The sequence below is a fragment of the Sturnus vulgaris genome, chromosome 16 (genome assembly GCF_052056855.1).
Source record: "Sturnus vulgaris isolate bStuVul1 chromosome 16, bStuVul1.hap1, whole genome shotgun sequence".
Classification (NCBI taxonomy): Eukaryota; Metazoa; Chordata; class Aves; order Passeriformes; family Sturnidae; genus Sturnus; species Sturnus vulgaris.
The window spans coordinates 9,990,263-10,010,588 of record NC_142258.1 but is presented as its reverse complement, the minus strand read 5'-3'; the positions used below and the strand labels follow the sequence as shown (position 1 = coordinate 10,010,588).

Genomic DNA, 20,326 nt, shown 5'->3' with positions numbered 1-20,326 from the left:
GATGGTTTGGATGCAAAAATATTTCAAATGTCAAAAAAGTTGATACCATAATGCACCAACACTTCTGATATCTACTCATCATTTATAAAAGTTTTGTCTGATATCTGAAGTTCAAGATGGCTTCACCCTGATCTTGGATAGTCAGAGTGGAGATGAGGCTCTCCAAGCTCAATGTGCATTTATCTGTACCCCAGGCATGCTGATTACACCGTGTCCCCAACAGCCTCCAAACACTTGACAGTTTGAATGCCACAGGCACTCAAGCAGAGGCCCATCCTGGATGTACCTTGGCAAGTTCCAAAGTCCATTGGGGCAGTGTTTGCACCAGAAGCACCTTTACAGGTGGCATGTCCTGAGAGGTTAACTTTTTAAAAGCAATACATATAATGATAGATCTATGTACACTATTTAAAAATGAAGGCCTCATTTAAATTAAAATATACTTTTAAAACTTTTTTAATAGAAAAAACATTGAAAATCTACCCAGAAAAGTTCTTTTGCTGAAGATATAATACAGTGGACTCAATTTTTAATTTTCTTTCCCCATCTCAAAAAATTGGAAACTCATAAATGAAACTTCAACAAGCTGAGCAGGTCTTTTGTGACCTTTAGAAACTATTTGGCAAGTGGTTTAAAGGGCTGCCCTTGGCCATGACATAAATAGAAAGGAGCAGATGAAGATACTGTCCCTTTAGGCACTGACAGATGTTACTTTCCACGGAAAGCAAACTACACAGTGATAGTACCAAAAATATATGGCAAACTTTCTCCTTGGTTTTCAAAGACTCTAGACTCCTTTGGAGGATGGCAAAAATAGAACAAATATATTGATTCTGCTGCCTAATCCTCTGGTCCTAAACTTCTGATTCCTGTAAAGCAGGGCTAGGCAAGTTCTTGGCACCCTCTGCAGACCGAATGCTTTCTTATCAAGTTCTATGGAGCAGAAAATGTTATCCCATTCTTCTGGCTGGGATATTTCAGGCAGTGGATGAGGAGAGGGAAGAGAATAAAAATAGTTTTATTATCCTAGTCCTTGAAAGGGGAAAGTGACATACAGCAGGCTTAAATATGTTCTGTAGATAAACTTTAAAAATTAAATCTTTTTCTTCTTCTACACCTATATTTTTTATATAATTTCTTTTGGGTTTGCTACATATTTTAAGGTTAGTCTGGCAAGTAATGCCCTTCCCAGGAAAGCTAATTCTTTTACACTGGCCAAGTCCAAATTTTCCAGGGATCTTATGGAAAAATCAGACTTTTTCATGTGTCACATAGACAATGTCAGCAGTAGACTCCATTTTGTTCCTTCCCCCTCCTTTCTGCCATCTTTCCCTCCTCTCCATCTAGTTTAAGGGTAGGGATGACTGTCTTCAGTCACAGATTGATTGATTGATAACATTTCAGATCTGCTCATTTGCCATATTAATGCAGATTGTATTTACAGTTCTGATGTGACCTGAATGACCAAGAGCTGTACTCTGCAAATAAATTGTCAGATCCAGTGCAGCATTTTAGAAACTTATCATCACAAGACAGTCTTCCTTCCAAATTTATAAACTGAGATATTAAACCTAGAGAGAGATGCTCTCTAAAAATACAGATGAATCATTTTTATTTGAAAATATCAGCATCTGTTGAGACTGCAGCATTAAGGTTTAGTTTGGAACTGGTCCAGGCAAAATAAATCTTTACAACTGAAGGATAATATGACAGCAGAGATAGATCTAAGCATTAGGAACCAAGTAGTTATTTTACTGTAAATTACGGAATTTTAGATCTCATACCAGTTACTTTTGATCTGGACTTCTCAGTACATTTGAAATTAAACATTATATAGTCAAGAGAGGAAAGGGGAAAAGAGTTAATCTTTAAGATATATTGCTCAAAAAGGCAAAATCATAATCTTGTGAAAGATGGAATTAAAATATATCCTTGAAAAAAGAACTAACAGAACTATGTTTGAAATTTGCATTTTATTTCACTAGTTTGTCTTTGATTTGAACCATTATATGTTTTAATCAAAAACATCTCCATTGCCCGAGTGCATGAAGGTCTATTGAACACAGTATCTATATTTGTAAAGCCAATATAGTTTGACCTACCATCTGTGTGTAGGGTAGATGGAATACAACCAGAAAGCACATTAGAACAACACAGCTCAATATTTATTTGATTCCAATTCCAACCCAGTTCCCTTCTTGCACCAAATAGTCTGAAAAACTGAAATGAAATTTCAGATTGCAAAGCAGCTGCTTTTCATCTGATAAATCTGCTCCTCCTAAGACTTTCCTATTTTTTAGAATACATTTGCTGTTATTTTAATAAGGACAGAAAAATCCTTTACTGTAAAAAGTCTACAGAAGAGAGTGAGAAAAAACTATAAACAGTTTTGAAGGATACATTAAATAAATTAGATACATAGATCAGGTTTCTGGAAAGAAAAGTGTTTGTTTGCTTCTCTTCATTTTTCATTCTCTTTTTACCCAGAGAGCTTTGATCATGACAAACTGAATCCAGTTGTCTCAGCAGAAAGAAATAAGTCATTAATGAATTTAAATCCTGAGGGAATTCTTCTTTTCAAAGATAATATTATAGTTGTTGGCAGTGAATGCTTTTGTATTGGCCATTATTTGTTTATCATTCAAAATTGCTAATTTTGATACATGTTAATCAGATTGCTTTGGATACCTGGTAATAGATCACCAGGTACTGTTCAGCAGGAAATTATGAAGGCACTCCAACTCCTGTGGTGGCTGGCTGTAACCAGCCACCGGGAAGAAAGGTCAAACTCACACTGACTTACCCCCTGGGGAAAAAAAAGGTAATGGAATGGGAGATGAAATGCTGGCAAACGAGTTCCTCAACACTCCCTTCACACCACCCCGAGTGCTTGGACATTCAAGCCCAGATGCTGCCTTTATTCCCTTCAGCAAGCACTGCTAAAGCCCCACAGAAAACTGCATAATATTTTATGTGTACAACTCAAAGAAGAAAATTGATTAATGAGGTCTAGAGGAATGTGTAGATTTTTTCGCCTTCACAGCTCAGTCCTTCTTCTGGACTGATTTCTGTGCATTGATTTTTTGTGTGTGTGTGTGTGCAATCTCATTTTAAATTGCTTCTAGCAGTTATTTTGTTGCTACAGGAGCTTCCACAGTTTCTCCAAGCCATGCTGATGTGCAGTTATCTCACTATTCAGCTCCTCCTGATAAACCCATGACACTGAAATCACTTGCTCTAAATGTTTTCGTTTCTCCCACTTTCTTTTCCTGGTCCCTTGGACCAACACTATAAAAACCTCCCATGCACAGTGGTCTTAATACATTCTGGACTTACTTTATTTACTGAATTTTTCTTTACTTTTGTTTTTCTCCATATATATTAGGGGTATAATTAAAACAGTCATTTCAGTCTGATTATGCTACTGACTTCTTTCAACAACATTTTTTACTCTGGTAGTTTTTAAACTATTCTGTCAAAACCTGCTTGAAAGATCCTTTTTTGATTCTCTTACCATCATTCTCCAAAACCTTTCCTGATCTACCCCTACCTTATTTTCAGGTCATACTCTCAGTTTACATCTGCTGTTTGTTCATATTGAGCTGTTCAGGAAGCTCCACTGTTCACCTCTGCAGCCTGCTGTTTCCTTCTATGTTTATCATAAACACAAAGGATTCTTAAAAAATTCTTCAACGGAATATTGTCAAATATTTACTTAAAATTGTGCCATGTGGTTTTTAAAAATAGCCAGTCTACATAGTTGCTGCTGTTGCACCCATATCACTGCCTATTGTGCTGATCCTTCTTTTCTCATCATTCTCTGTTGCCTCCTGCCTTCAAGAAGAAGTTCAGGGCAGCCATGAGTTTGCAGCATTTAAGATTCATTTAAGATTGTGGACCTTCTGAAGCCACCAGAAACACAGCAAATCACACTATTTACAGGACAGAATCACCCTGCTATTACTTCTTGGTACAGGAGAAGTTAATGTTAGATTAAACAAGACATGCTTTTGAACAGAATCTCAAACCAGCTTCTCCTTCTGCCTTTCTACCTGAGTTCAGAGACAGCCAATGGTTTGAACTCTTGTTTAAACCTGCAAATTATGCACATAAACATGTATTTCCTTCCAAGGACAGAGCCAAATCAGTTAAATGCTTACTAATTACTGAGAACATTAGTGTTGTATACTTGCTGGGGCCTTTTACAGAGGCATGCAAAGGAGAAGCAGTAATAAGCAGCAATATTTAGCCAGAACATGTGCCATATTGAACTGCCAGTATGCCAACCTTGACTAATTTCCTGTTAAAGAAACAGAAAGCACAATTCTCACTTCCTCCCTTGAGGTTGTCAGCACACTATTAACTTGAGAATCTTTAAAAATCAGCAATCAAACGGTTAGTCTAGGACAAAACAAGGAAACATCTGTCAAAATAATAGCTGCAATACTCACTCTTTGAAATGAATTAGCAGACTTCTGGAGACCTATCAAGAACATTACTCCCTGCTGTTTTGCATTCTTCTAAAGGATCATGGTAAGTAAGATTAATAAAAATTAAGGGTTTGCAGTGGATATATTAACTGGAGATAGGCTGCTTGCTTTTGCACAGAGCTACTTATGGAGCTCTGACATGCTACCAAAGTAAAACACTTCATGCAACTGTGAGAGTGGCTGAAAAAACCAGATGTCCAAGAATTAACAGTCACAAATTGCAGCAAGGAAAACTTCTGTTAAATCGTTAAAAAGAATTCTTCACAGTGAGGGGAAGCACTGGAACATATTGAAAATGAGGCTGTGCAATCTCCAGCCTGGAAGATACTCAAAACCTGACTGGACAAGGCCTTGAGCCATCTGCTCTAAAATCCTGAAATTTGCTCTGCTCTCAGAGGTGGGTTGGAGTAGAAACCTTCTGAGTTACCTCACAGCATGAATGATTGCCACTGCATGCCTGTTACTGAGCAAAGGAACCACCATCTCTGTTTGATTTATGATACTCTTTTATATTATATAGACTGAAATTTGTCTTTATAATTATTTATTGTCTATTCCCTCAGCTCATGCCAAACTATAGACTACAGCCCCATCTTCCTTTTCTGCAGTTCTATTGCCCCTTAGACGTTTCCCATTTGCACATGTTTAGAAGCACAGTTTTTAACCTACTGTGCCAGACTCTTTGATCTCTACCATTTACACAAGTGAACAGAAGCAGAATTAATTGTACTGGAATACCAGAGCAGGCTATCCCAAGGCAGGTGACTGTATATTGACAGTTACTGGGCTATCCATACCCTAAACAAGCACACAAGTATTACAAACCCTGCATTGCACGAGGGCTGTCCCAGCTGTGAGACCAGCCTCAGGTAGACAATTCAGACTCTTTGTCTATTTGCTCTGTATGTTCTTTGCTGACAGTATTGACAAGGATGGGAATTACTGCCCACTATGATGCAGTATTTCTTCTTGAATTATAATTTAGTTTCCTTCAATATCTTCCTAAATGGGGGAATCTCTTCCTTCACAGTAACAGGATGCTCTGTGGGCAGTTCTGCAGATGCTGAGGCCCCTGGCTAGGAGGCACTAATTCACTGTGTTCATTTGCTCTTAACTGGAAGCCAATCCTGCAGCATTTTTCTTTACACCAGTTCAAAATAAACTGTCTGTATGACACTGAAGGGAGCTGCATGAAAACTCCTCCCACCTTGTGCTCTGAACAATCATTCTGAAAATGTCATTATGTGCAGTGCCACAAGGAAATTATGCCACTTTCTCCTTGCAGGCTTAGGGAGATGGCAATTATTTTCAATTATTTTTAATAAGTTTATCTCCCTTCTCAAGCTTTTTATTACATTATTTTTTATTTTATTATTCTTCAAGACTAAACAGTTGACATTGTTAGGATCTGGGTGACCATTTACACCTGGGCAGTGGAAGATGGTAGCTAAAGTAGGGTCATACCACAGTAAGCATATAAATGTCTCTATCATATAGATCAGCCAGTGACTTTCCAGAAAATCTTTCTTGTCTTTCATACATGGAATACCTGAGTATCAGAGAATTTTCAGAAGGTGGCAACTGCACATGTTTTATGTAGCAGGGAAATGAGAATGTAAAGAATTCTTCTCATGAATAAGTTGCTAGAGGGATATTAGAGATGAAAGCAGGCAGATGTGGAAGGCTGGCCCATCAGAAGGGTTTGGGCAAAGGGAGAGCAGGAGTTAGAAGACAGAATGAGAAAAGCCAAAAATAGTGAACACTACACAGCTTTATCCCAACTATTTCCTTTTGGACACACATTCCATTTTTGAACTGCAGTCTTTAAATTCCCCATTCTCGCCCATCTGTATAAAGTGCTGTCACATTATTCAGAATTCCATCATGAAACACAAACCCAAAACGATTTCACCTCCTAAAGCTCTCCTTAGGCTGGCACTGCAGCACCCTGCTGCTGCTGTGGAAAGTTCCCAGAGTGGAGAAATCAGCACTAGAAATCAGCTCCATGTGTGATAGGATGTTTAACCCCCACTAGAAATAGAGGTGAGGTTCCAAAGATCACATTGGCCAAAAAGAAAGATGTATGTCATTGTCCTGGCTAATAAGCAGAGTCACTTCTGTTGAATTTAACAAAAAAAAGAGCTTTGTTTTTCTCTTTTAAAATTTGTTAGCTTTATATCCTTTGCTAGCAAGTACACATTTTCCTTAGCAACTAGCACTTTTTTTAAGAAAAAGAAAAAAGGTTTCAGCCTTGACAATTTCTTAAAACATATAAAGGATGGAAATGTCTCTCATGGAACAATCCTTCCATTGATTGTCAACCTAGACATTTGAAAGTCTTGCAGCTTAGATTACCATAGTGAGTTTTGGAATAGTTAATTTTTCTTTGAATAAGGTCTGACAGTCATCAAAACCACCAGGATATCTGCATCACCAGTAAAGGACTGAAAAAACCAGCTCTGTTTACTGTGGAGATATTCTAGGGTATCATACAGTGCTGTCACAATGCATCTGCATTCCCCCTTGGCTGGTTGAGTTGCACAGCCATTCACTGAATTATCATCCTTCAACTGCCATATCCCACTTCAGAGCCTTGGGAAGAATTTAATCACTGTCTCTTCCCACTGAGGGCTCAACATCAATGAAAATGCAAAAGCAAATACTAAAGAATAAAAGGTCAAGTCAGCTAAAGCTGACTCACAGACACAGGAAAGGGAATGCTAATCCTTGCTTAGGAATTGTCAGTGCACCTCCCTTTCTGCCAGCAACAATATTTTAGACCCTTCTTCAAAAAGGGTGCCCTGAGTATGAAAATCCTCCTGCTATTCAGAATGCCTTTGACATGAACTGAATGCCTGTTGAAGCACACACAGAATCAGACACTGCACTACAATCACAGGCACATGAGGCTGTGTGGCTCACTGCACACTGCTGATCCAACACAGAACAGACACCCTAAAGGGTTCTGGAAACATCATGAAACAACCACTATTTTTAACCTAATTATATCCACTACTCTGTGTAGTTACCAGTGCAGCCAGGAAAAGTAAAAGATGAGGATCTTAGTATTTCCTCAAAATAAACACTCTATTAAAATGTAATTATAATTTGGAATTATGAAGCTATGCAATCAGCTTCTGTACAATTTTGGGATACAAAGTGATATCTGTTTGATTAGTGCCAAAGAGCAGAGATCCATGGTTAGGGCTGCCATGCCAACCCCAGAGCACTAGCTGCAGAAATATGCAAGAGTAAATTGGTGGATGCTTTTAGAGAATCTGGCAGATTGCAATTTTTCTGTTCTTGCATGATTTTCTTCATTTCATAGATAATAGAAATGCTTATTTTACTTTAACAAGCAGCAGTTTGTGTGCTGAACTGAATGCTATGTGTTTCTTTCCTTGTGCTCATTTAGGTAAGCAGCTGTCCAGGCAGCCGTGGGTCATTGCAGGCAGTGTAGGGGTAGAGACTGAGAAGAACTGAATGCAGAACAAGCAAGAGAAAATCAAGTAAACCCAGTCACTCAACTTCTAACATTTAGAATGAAAATACCAGTATTGTGTTACTGTGGCAATACTTATACTCCTCATTATTTTCAGAGATAAGTTCACTTTCTTGCAGTTAGGTCATTCCAGTAACATTTATCTCAGCATTTCTATTCCAATAGCCTCCTAATTTAGGGGTTTTATAACTCACCTACCTATAAAAATATACTTCAGACTCACAAAGTACAGTCTCATTTTCTTGGTATTACTTATGAATATAGCAAAAATTTTATTTTAACCCAATTCCACATTAGTTCACAGGTAAGTAAGAAAAGCAGAAGTCTTTAACATGGCATTGAAACAGTATTGGTTGTATAGAGAGGAAAAAACAAGACATGGAAAAGAGGAATGAGAAAGATAGTAATACCAAATAGGATGGGACAGACAAAAATAGTGGAAAAGGAAAATCTAGCAAATAAAATGTTCTTCACATTTTCAAAGGTGTTTTCTTTCTCAACCATTAAGCAGTCTGCCCAATATCCCCAAGCAATAAAGGATCCCCAAGATCCTTATTCCCCAAGGTAGAAGAGAGAGGACTTTCAGTGTGTTAGGAACAGTGTGAGACTTGCAGCACTGTACTGGTGACATGCTTGGCTCCCAGCCCTTGTCCTGCATTCAATGAAGAGTGCACAGAGCTCAGGACTAAGTGCAAGGGAAGAAGGTTTTCCAGAGAGAGCCACTGCATCCCACTGCCTGCAGGGCAAAAAGGCTTCAAACTTCAGCTTTCTATCTGGCAAAGGCTTAAACCCACTGAAGTCTGCTACGTTATGTCACTGAGGATGCCCTAAAATGTACTGTTCTGCTGCTTCCATCTGAAAAGACATTCAGTGTAAACCAAGTCCAAACACTACAAATGTTCTGAAATCTGTCCTTTCATTATGTAGATATCAAATGATGAGATAAAAGAATTTTGCTTGTCATCATATGGAAGATGGTGTCTCTGCACTGTTCCACTATCTAGGTTATTTTGAAATAAGATGCTTAAGAACTATACACTTAATTTGGACTGGCTGTGCAGGCAAATCCAGACTACCAGGTAGAAGTGACAGGAAACAATTATTTACATGAAGGGAAAGATAGATTGGAAAGTTTGAATTTAAACTCCTGAGTTGGCTTTTCTTCTTTGGCTTATCAGGATGAAGAGGTTGCAGAAGTGCCTGAAGTGGCCTTGGCTGGTACAGACTCTTTAGAACAGTTTTACTTCTCTTTGGTCTTCACACCTCTAATCAGATGCAAGTTGCAGGGAAAAGGGAAAGCACTTCCACACTCTGCTCAGTGAAGAGAGGATAAATAAAAGAGGCACTCTAGAAAGCATTTTGAAAACTGACAGTTCAAAGAGAGTCAGGACGTTCAAAGCTGCACAGTCATAAATTAATCATTTTTCATCCAGCACATAAGTGCTATATTTTCACTGTGTTTCTTCGTTTGATGTCAGGAGTCTACCATATCTGTGAGGCACAGCAGCACACAAATTCATTCCCCATGATTGTAATCTGACACTATTCACTTTGAATGCTGTTGCACATTTTAGAAATATACAAATTTCACAGTTTCTTTGTGCTTCCATTTTGTTTAAACAAATGTGGTGAAAAGGAAATAGTAAGTTGCATTTCCTTCCCCTCCACAAATACTAATCTTGGTTTTTAACTTTTTTCCTGCCTATGTTGGAGTTTGCTTTCTTGACTGTGCAAGCATTCAGACCTGTCATGCTGTAGGAATCAAGGAATGCATTTCCTATGGAGCAAATGACTTTCCATAAATTTAATCTTCTCTCTCTCTTTTTAGTAGCATATGAGAGAGTTCAGTGTTATTTTTATGCTCTGTGTTAAAGAAAAATAACTTGCTTTCAAGACATAAAGAGGGGCAATGGCTGGGACAATTTTATGTGTGTTATTCTACTTGAGGCCAAGCAAGTGGAATGTTGTGTCTGATGTCATGCAGAACAGGGATGTGTCCTGGTTTAGAATTATATTGCAGTGGGGTGGATTTCTAGAAGATTTGAACACATGGAGATCTCAGTGGCTGCCTGGGGAGCTAAGAGAGCCCAGAAGCTCCAAAAATGAAGAGGGTTGGGGTCTGTAGAATTATACAGTCAAGCCATTTCATTCATATGAATGTGTGCAATAATAACTGAACTGAGGGTTCTATACTATCACCTGAATCTGAGTCTTGAGTTAGTGAATTACTCTTTGAAGTCTATGATAAAATGCTGGGGGCTCTTCTTTTTGGTTTTGTTCTTTTTTTTAAACCTGGCTGGCATGTGACATATCTAATAGAAGCACTAGAAAATAGTGTTTATCTATTCATTAATAATACGCATACAAAGAATTATTTATGCAATTGGCCAGTCTAATTTATAACTGTGGAAAAGTGTGACTTCCCACATAATTCTAATTCACTCTTCATACTTCTGGCATCCATCAGTCTCATTCTAAATGAAAATGCATGCATTTCTCATTATCTAAGTTACTGCTTTTGAACCTTTCCATGTTTAATCACAGAAAGAAGTCATTAGCTGAGTTGCTTCGTCCAGCAAAGCAAAAATTAGAATAAACTAACACATGGTATATAAATACAATGAGATTAATTATGCCTTTAAACACTTTCTATAGCAAGTAATATCATGGAGCTACAGTCCCATTTCACAGAAAAATCAAAGATCCTGTAGTAATCTTTTCTGTCTAGTCTAGAGAGATTAATGATTCATTAGAACATGATAGTTTGATTAACATTTTCTTAAACTCTTGTTAAAAATCCAAGTTGTCAGCTAGCTAAAACTGCAGTAAGTTTAGCACATTTAAAAAAAAAAGTGGGGGGGAAGGGTTATGTCTGTGTCTTCAAGAGATTTTAATGTGTTGCCATAAATTGTGCTGCTGCAACCTATTCTTAGGTAAAAATTGAAGACCTAGAACACTCAATAAAGCTCAAAGACTGTGAATCATTTGTATATATATAGATATATATATATATATATAATGCCTGCCTATAGAGAGGCCAGCAGGAATCAACCCAGAACCTTTAACAGGGATATTGGAGGCTTCTCCCACTACAGTAAAAACAAAGTGCATTCTGTTACAGTCCCTCCAGCCAGAGGAGACTCAGAACATACCTGGAGGGTCATAAAGTGTGCACCTATCCTGTAGCTTAATTCCACCTAATGATTATGGCCAAGGGCTTGTCCCTGTTGAAGACATGACTTGGTACAGATTTGCACAGATCACACACACCTGGTAAGTGGGGGAAGTCTCAGTTCCCAGACCATGGTAGTGGTGGATCCCAAAGGGAATTCCAGTCACTGCACTTAGACCTGAGTGTGATATGTTCTCCTCTCACACCTCTTAGCTCTGCATGTGTCACCACTCCAGACTCTGGTGATGAAGACATGGCTGGAAATAGCTGAGTTATTTCAAGTTCCTGTACCAGCAAATCGCTAAAGTTTTTCACCGAGAAGCTTGGACACCTTTAGCACTTGGCACAAGGTAGAGGCAAGCTCGCTGTTACAGTTCATGGAAGTTAGAAATTTCTGTTATGTAAAAAAACAAGTTATCATCTGTATTTGGGTCCCATCACGCAGAGTCTTTCATGTTGTAAGGAGAAACTAGCATTTGAAGAGCTTTTGAAGAGCTCTGCCAACATTGCTTTGCAAAGTTGTAATTCCAACCATTGGTACAGTTCATGTGACTCCTTTAGCTCACAAAAGAACTGTTCATAAAGAACACATCAACAGCAGAAAATGCAGGTGTTCTATAAGGTATTTTCCAGAAGAGATGGGTTTTTGTGAGGGAACACCAATTAAAAAACCTAAAAAAATTTCCCATTTATAATAAGGTTGCTGATTGAATTTTAAAGCTGTGCCCTAAGCTGATTCAGCAACAACCAAGAAAGCTGAGCCAAGATGGATTTAAGGTGCCAAGGTCTTGATCTTTAATTCTGCTGTTAAGTGTATCTAGTAATTTGGTGTCCTAATTACAGCTCTTTCCCTTTTTTTTTAATAGGCACTTCTCTGCATATTGGAAGGGAGAGGTGAAGCAAAAACTGGGAGGAAGGGCAAATTCAAAAGAATGAAAATGCCTTTGGTGCATTGGCATGACAAAGTCCCTTTAGAACTTGAAGAGAGCAAAAAACTCTTTTAGAACACAAGCATGTTTAGTCTGCCCTGAAAAGAGTGCAACAGAATAGGAGCAAGCTTCCTCCTCTAAGAGAGTTGAGAATGTTTATAAAGTTTGTGTGTACACCAGGCTAGGATGGCTGGCTGCACAGTAAGTGCAGCTAAGTGTTTCAAGTTGACTCTTCCATGCTGCTAAGGAATCTCTTTGTTGTGCCTTTACTTAAACACAGCTCCAAGGTCTCGGTTGGCAGCTGGGATTTGGAGCCCTCTGCACACGCCGTCCAAAGCATCGTGTTCAGCATCTCTAGCTGACAAAACTGGGCCACAAGCAGTCACCCAGACAGTGCAAAGCTGTGAGTAAAAAATCCACTGCTGCTCAAACAAGCTTTGAATTCTTTCTGCTGTTTGCATGGACACCATTACCTTAGCCTCATGAAGTCAAAGCAAAGTTTTTGGTTAAGGAAAGGAAAAAAAGAGAGGGGAAAAAAGACAGAAAGAAAAACAGGCTTATACTAGCTAGTTTTAAATGTGGTTTTCACTGGAATACCCTCTCCTGACTTCCACTCATGGATTTTCCTTTTCAGTACAGTAAATTAGCTAACATATGAGTGTGGGCCACAGTTTCTGTCACTGGCTGCTGCTGTGTAGACGGTGACAGGTGGTGGTGTTTATTTTTATTGGGCTATGGATTATGTAATCAGAATACAAATGTAGATTTGGTTTTGCTTCAGTGGAAGGATAGGTCTGGAGGAAAGGAGAAGAAAAAATTCAAATCTCTAGAATTTCATACATGGCCAAAAGTAATCTAATACAATAGGAAAGGATATTCTACCAGAACATGTGAAAAGCTTTCACAATCTTGCTGTTAATCTTCTGAAAACGTAAAAATCCCTGTTTTATTTTAAAACAGTGCAGGCAAAGATTCCACTTTTATCACTCTTCTGATACACACAAAATTGTATGCAAGGAAAGAAGTCAGCTTATTTGAGGGAACACAACCAGCCTACACTGGAACAAAAGTGTTTCTGCCAGGGACAGGTCTGCAGAGATGGGAACTGAAGTAAAAAAAAGGAACTCTGGCTATGCACTGATACTCCAGCAAACAGAAGTAACTATTACATAAAATAGAAATATGAGATCCACATAATCACACTAGTCACATCCCTATCCAGATATCTGAAAACAAGCTCCAAGAGAAGCCACACACAAAGCTAAACTGCTCACAAGTTATAACTGGACCCTAGCAATACCTTTCATGTTTGAATACCTACATGTTTTCTTGATTTTTCTGTTAAAAAGAATGTGTACCTAAATCTGGAAGACTGTTTCCAGAATCCCTTCGTGTCTGATATCCTATACCCCACCTGAAGCCACAGTCTTTCCATACAGTGCTTCAACAAGTAAACAACAAGTGCAACGAGTAAAATGGAGAGGAGCAATGTTTGGGATAATCCCTGTAAGTTTCTGGGGTGATACGGACACTGCCTCCCAGTGCTCTGTATTCTCCTTTGACTTTTAAAGCATTTTTCTTGTCCTTCAGATTGCCTGCTCTCTGTTTTTCTTGCTAATATTCTTACCATAGAGTCCTTGACCCTTCAGAAGACTAAAGGAATTAGGGGAATTGCCTGTATTCATGAGTAACTGCTCTCCCAGCAGCAGCATTCACTGTAAGTCCTGTTACTCAATTTGCAATATCCCACAAGCCCCAGTACAGCATGTTGTCCTTGCCAGCACTCAGCCAGTGCCATGGCCAGCTGCCAAAATGGGAACAGCTACAGTGTCTAACACTGGACAGTCTAGGCTGTCCAGAATATCTATCATTAGGATAGCTGCAGTAATGAGTAATAGCAGAGAAGCTTCACAGGAAAGTCCAGTAGATAGGAGACTCTTCAAAAAACTAAGAGGTCTCTAAAATGGAGAGCAGGTATTCAGAGGGGGTGTAAGAGCATCTAGAGAATAGACAGGGGGGAAAAAAAAGTGTCATTCTATTTAAAGGATTATATATTTTTCCACACAGCACAGTGAATCTGATTTCTTACAGCAATTAATATAAGCTTCAAAGAATATGCATTTCCAGTTTCGGAATACTGAAATGCAGTGGAAGAAAAAACTCAAATATTTCCTATAAAAGTTGCCTTGCAGGGAATAACTTCTGACTGGAGATCTCACCATAAGGAATACCATATAGGTTTTCATTTACAGAAAAATGCAGTGCTGTTTTGAAGCCCTGTGCATTCACCCTGGGGAATCTCCAGAGCACTTTGTACTGTAAGAAAGACATCTTGCCATTAATGACTAATGACTGGTGGGTAATCCTGCAGCAGAGTCTCTTTATCTGACAGGGCTGCACACATGGAATAACTTGCAGCACAATTACCATACTGTGGTTGCTAGGTGGCAAATGTAGTGCCTAGAAAACATCTGATGCTGACAGCTACTGTAAACTGTTTTGTAGGAACAGCTTTACCACTGCATAAATTGTGCAATAAAGGATTTTCTAAACTAGAGCTATTCCAAACAAAAGCACCACAAAAATCACATTTGTACTGAACTTTTGACATATACAACTTACCCACATTTCTCAGGATAAAAATTTAGAAAAACAGAATTTTCTAAAAGCTGAGTCAACAAAACAGCTAGGTCACTAGAGAAACGGCTGCTCTGATCCTTCCACAGTTTACAGGCACTCATAACTTTGCTCTCCCAGGAGGGACTTGGCACTGCTCAAACATCACAGCCGATGAAAGAAGGATGTAAAATTTGACTTGCAAAATAGTCAAGCACCAATGACGATTTCTTGTGTACTGCTCACCATGCAGAGTTAACACCTTGAATTCCTCAGTCTTCAAACTCCCCCTTCACTAAGGATTTGCATATGTTGGTGGCTGTAGTACTGTCCCTAGATTCACACCCTCAATTCTGTGATCCTTGCAGCTTTGTGGCCTTCTTAAAGAGATGTGATGCTCCCTTAGTGACCAGTGCATATAACTTCCATAACATGCCCTCTTCATCTCTGCCACCCCTGTCTAAACTGGTCACACAACAATTAAAATATAGCAAAAAGCATATTCTCTGACATTTAGGATGTGACACAGCATAATGCAGCTACAGTAGCAGAATCAACCCAAATTATGTCCAGCTGCAGATATTCAGAGGGAGAGTACATCTAATCCTAATAAAGAGAAAAAAATTCTTTACTTGACACTTGAAACAATGAAAGTAAATGGAAGAGGGGAAAGTTACAGATCGATTAAATTGCAGGAATATGAAGGAGAGTGAAGGCCTTTGAACAAACACCATCAGAACAGCTTATGGCTCAGCTTGTAGTATAGCAAGTAATTGCTGGTATTCAGGAAATTAATCTGAAGATCTTAATTGCAATTCAAACAATTACTCATAGTCAGACTGCTTTAATACTCTTCCTTACTAGTATATAAAACAGCTCCATCATGTATTAAATATTGCCTATGTTAAATGTTCTGATTGCTCTGGTGCAATATTCTTAACCTGGGTTTCATAGGTTGTGTTTACTCCCAGGAAAACAGGAGGAGTAAACAACAACATTCAGGCAAAATTTACGAGGAAACTTGCAGAAAAAAAAAAAAAAAAGAAAGAAAGAAAAGATGGCCAGAGTTATCAAAAGACTAAATGAAGCTGTCTGAATTTGGGCTTAGGTTTCAGATTATTTCCATCTTCCCTTTTTACATCACTCAAACCCTCACTTTGTCTCCAAACCACCCCTAGCTTCTCTCCTAGCACCAGGCAGTTAGTGCTCATTAGATTTCTATTCTGGTAGGTATCAGTTGTGTAGTGTTTTCTGGTTTCCCCAAGAGCTGACACTTCCAGTTTGAACTGTTTACTGTGATTTATTTTCAGAAGCACTCCTAAAATACAAAGCTAAGTCAAGCAAATTGGCACAAATATTGAGATAACAAAGGATTTCTTTTTCTCTTTGCTACCATAGGGAAGGTTCAAATTAGGCATTATCTGGAGAGATGTCTCACTGCAATGCAATCTGTCACAGTAAATGCAATGCACTGGAGGACACTTTGATTTGTGTCACTGCTCTTACACTGTTTCAGGAAGCACTTAATGTAAAAAGCAGAACTATGGTGATAAAGTCTAATAAGACTGTCAAGAAGTTTTGACTACTCAGTCTCAAAACAATCCTACTCCAATCTGAATGTCTACTTCTATGTGAACATAGCTCGAGTATACTGTGAACCATGTGGATCAAATTCTACTCTGTATGCTGAAAAGTAAAAAAAGGTGTTGTAAACACACAAATTTGAAATCTAAAGAGATTTTCTTTGGGTTTCCCCAGCTAACATGCCCAGTACATGTCTTGAAGACAGGAACTATGGCTCAAGTAGGGGAAGCAGTAACCAAAGAGAGGGCTAAAAATCTGGTAGATGTTCAAAGCCACTTTTTATTTTAGGAAATTCATTTAAAATTATAAACTTGGAAAAGAAAGCTTCAGTTCCAGTGTACAGGACGGAATACTTACTTATTTATGTTTCCAAATCGTCCAAGGTCTAACAAGATCCATACATAAACATTAAAGATTTCTTTACAGTTGGATTTTTTAATACCTGGAAGAAAGAAGTTACTTAATAAAATTAGTTCATGTGACCAACTCTTCCAGAGAGCTAAATCACTCCATTTTTCATTAAATGTTTCTTCATAGAATAAAGAAAACAAAAAACCTAACCACACACATAATGGTTAGCAATGCAATTTTTTAAGACAATTTTTATATTTTGGTCCCTGCTCCTCTGGACTATCTACAGGCTATGAAGGTTGCTAAGCTTGTGCTTATCTAATCTTCCATTTTTGCAGTCCTTCAGCTTCCTACTAAGAAATCAGTCAGAAGCTGATTGCAGACTGTTTGTCCTAAGAGACTGCTTTGCCAAAGGAAAAGAATATTCTGGGCCACACTACTGATGACAGAAGGAAATAAGCGCATGCTAAGTTCATCCAGAGCAGGAAAAGGCTGCTACATACAGGAACATAAAATATGTTGTGTTTTATCCATGGATGAGAGAAGGAATGAAAATAAAAACTTTTGGCTTCCGCTTCTAGTCTTGCAACAGGGAACAGCTTTGTTGTAAATTTCTTGGTGGCAAAGTTAAATTGAAGTAAATACTGAACCACTCTACCAAATGTGCTTTCCAAATGTATATCAAGGAATCTATTTTTCAGCATAACAGAGTTACCTATAGTGCCAAGCAAACACTGTTCCTGTAAAGTGAAGTTTGTTACACTGCCATATTTTCAACTAGGAAACCATCACCTCTTCTGTCTCCTACAGACTGGGCCTGCAGCCTAATTACAGAGCAACATTTGATTTTGCTAAAACCTGTCTGGTATCAAGTTTAAAACACAATGTTTTAAAATTACTGTTGGATGCTAAGTAATAACCTGGAAGGATGGGGAACTGACTGCACCCAGATGCATGGAGTGAGCCTGAGATGCTGGCACTCTCATCAGATGTCTTTTCTCAGTAGGCTTCACAACTCTGACAGAGAGCTTTAGAAATAACTGCTGCACAAAGGAAATGCTTTATACCTTGTTCATGAGCATGAGACAAAGATGTAAAACACAGAAAATTCATCTTTTTGCATATTTTGAAGCCGTGGAAGTGAATAAGAGATAGCTGCAGCTATCTCCTAGTGTTGCAGCAAAATAAAGATTATACCTTTCATTGTGAATATGATGTATAGCACTGTTTTCACCTTTTATCATCTCTGGAGTTACATATAAAAGCTGTCTTCTCAGGGCAGAATGCAAGGCATCCAAGCAGAAACACCTCTTGTCCCAGCTTTGGTTCTATGCCAAAAAAGAGCTACAGCCTTCAGAATCCTAAACTGAAGCTTATGCTCAAATGGGTTTTAAACAATCCATTTTTCCTGGCCTGCATTCACAGTCTCTCATCATGAAGTACCACTTAAAGCACTAATCCGAATTAGAGAATGTATCATTCAATTATGCTGTCATATAAAAACAATTTTTTTAGGGTTTTCTTTTAAATAGGTATGGTGGGTATTCCTAGCACTAATGCAGAAGTGGATTGATTCTACTATTCAGATATACAGTGATTCAATTCTCACACTAATCTTAAAAGGGCTTTTACACTTAATGAGTCATACCCATTATTACAAATAGCTGAGTACAAAACCCAGCAGATGCTTTCTTAAGCAGAAGGCTAAGGAGAGCTGGTAGGGTTCCACAGCAGAAGAATGCAAGAGAAGCTTTGGGGGCATGAACAGCATGCTCTGGTAGAGGAAGCAAATCCTGGTTCAGTATTACCCTGAGGTTTTGCTAAATTAAAAAAAAAAATTAAACTTTGACCTGTACAATCTCTTCATATTCTTTCATTGCTCTTCATGCACAGAACTGGATTAATAATTTCTCATACATTTTTTTCCAGGTGAAATAAGAAGCTCAAGCTGCTGGAGAGAGTCAGCTTGGTCCCATTTTCTCTGTGTATATGCTCTCCAGCGACCTGTAAGTAAAGGTGCAAGATGTCATTTAGACCTCCTCAAATAAAGATAGCAGCAGTTTGTCCCCTTTAACAATCCCCCTAAAGACCTGCAAAACTGTTCCATGTGGTCTCTCCCTGATAAACTTTCCAGAGTGCACAATGATTACTAAACACATTTTCCACCAAGGAGTGCTACAGAACAACAGGAAATGGAACAGATATTAGAGGTGTAATATCCATCTGCTGCATATTCATTGTCCTTCCATGTGGAAATGGAGGAAGCACATGGTTTATTTTACTGGTCAACATTTCAGAAGTAACACAACATATGCCTCTAACTAAAGGAACAAATATTGACAGTAATTGTTCAAAATTAAAGCATAATGAATATACAAAGGATATACTTAGAGGGCACAGGATATAAGTGACAGAAGGAAACTCCAAAAATAAGTACTTTTTAAATAGTCACATTAGCAGACAAGGAGCATGTGATGTGAATTTGCAGCAATGGAAACAATTTATTTCTAACCAAAAAAAATACTGGCATATCATAATCTGGTCATTTATTTCTCTGACAGTGGTATAGTTCTTGAAAAGAAACAAAAGAATCTCTATAATTAGTAACACTTAAAATCAACACTGCTGGAAACTATGCTATGGTCAGAGTAGCTCCAGATGACTGTGACAAATGCAATCACAACCGACCCCAGAATTCGTGTGTGGATAATTCCCAGTGAAATCTATAAGCACATGTAATGGTTTAAACTCTTGAGTGCTTGTGATATGAAAAACATCAAAGCAGAAGTGTGTGCTTTAAATGATAGTATAAATTCAGAAAACTGTCAAATCTGTTTCTGTAAGTTATGAATACTGAGGAAGAAATCTTACTGATAAACATGTAATTCTTTTCCAAGGAAGAGGAAAACATCTCCTGTAGTAGCATGTTGCATGTTCACAGTTGTACATTACTTGTGCACAGCTAAGGAGCAACAGTAAATAAACGAGAGAAAACTCTCATTTTTTCATCCTCAGCACAGCTGAAAACCATATTACTCAATGGCTTTAACTAGTATGCTTCAGCAGCTCCTGGTGAAGAGTACAGTAGGTTCTCTGCTCCCCATGTGTGAGTCTGAGATCATCAGACCCTTGCCCCTGCTAAAAGCCTTTTGTGTTAACTGGGGATGGGTGAAGGTGGGAAAGTAAGAGGAGCTTTTAAGTGATTTTGAAGGATTAACAGCCCTGTACTTTCTCCACAGCAGATTGGAAATTTCCCATCTAAGCCTGCCCAGAGCAAGCAGCCCATTTACAAAGATAAGAAACTAATGTGAATGAACCTGCTTTGTTCTCTGTGCCATTTACTAAATATGAGATACAAAATTATTATTAAAACTTTCTCAAAGGCAAAAAGTTTTCAAATTATACCAAAAGAGACTGCTGGTCTTCTTCTCTTAAGGCTGTGCTATTATTGGATGGCTTTTACCAGTCAGCTTTGTCGTAATTGCATTCATGATTTTTGTACAAAAGGGCATGACCCTTCTCACTGAAATGGACTGGGACACTTACACACAGTGCAGACTCCATCCATGGTTATGTAAGTAAAACAGGCATCTCTGGAGAGATCTAAATATCAAAATGAGATTTACACATCTTATTAAAGTACTGGTCCAAAGGCTACCTCTGCATCTGCTCATCTGACAGA

The 20,326-nt window shown here is 38.3% G+C and overlaps 1 protein-coding gene across 1 annotated transcript in view; it reads right to left on the bottom strand.

Moving 5' to 3' along the window:
* Positions 1 to 18,620, bottom strand: part of LITAF (lipopolysaccharide induced TNF factor) — a 48,416-nt gene extending 29,796 nt beyond the window's left edge. Inside the window, exons 1-2 of the mRNA XM_088174447.1 lie at positions 18,495 to 18,620; positions 16,651 to 16,735 (exon numbers count right to left, since the gene is read on the bottom strand). The gene's annotated coding sequence lies outside the window, so the exon portion shown is untranslated. The remainder of the gene's footprint in view (positions 1 to 16,650; positions 16,736 to 18,494) is intronic.
* Between the last annotated feature and the right edge of the window lie 1,706 nt (positions 18,621 to 20,326).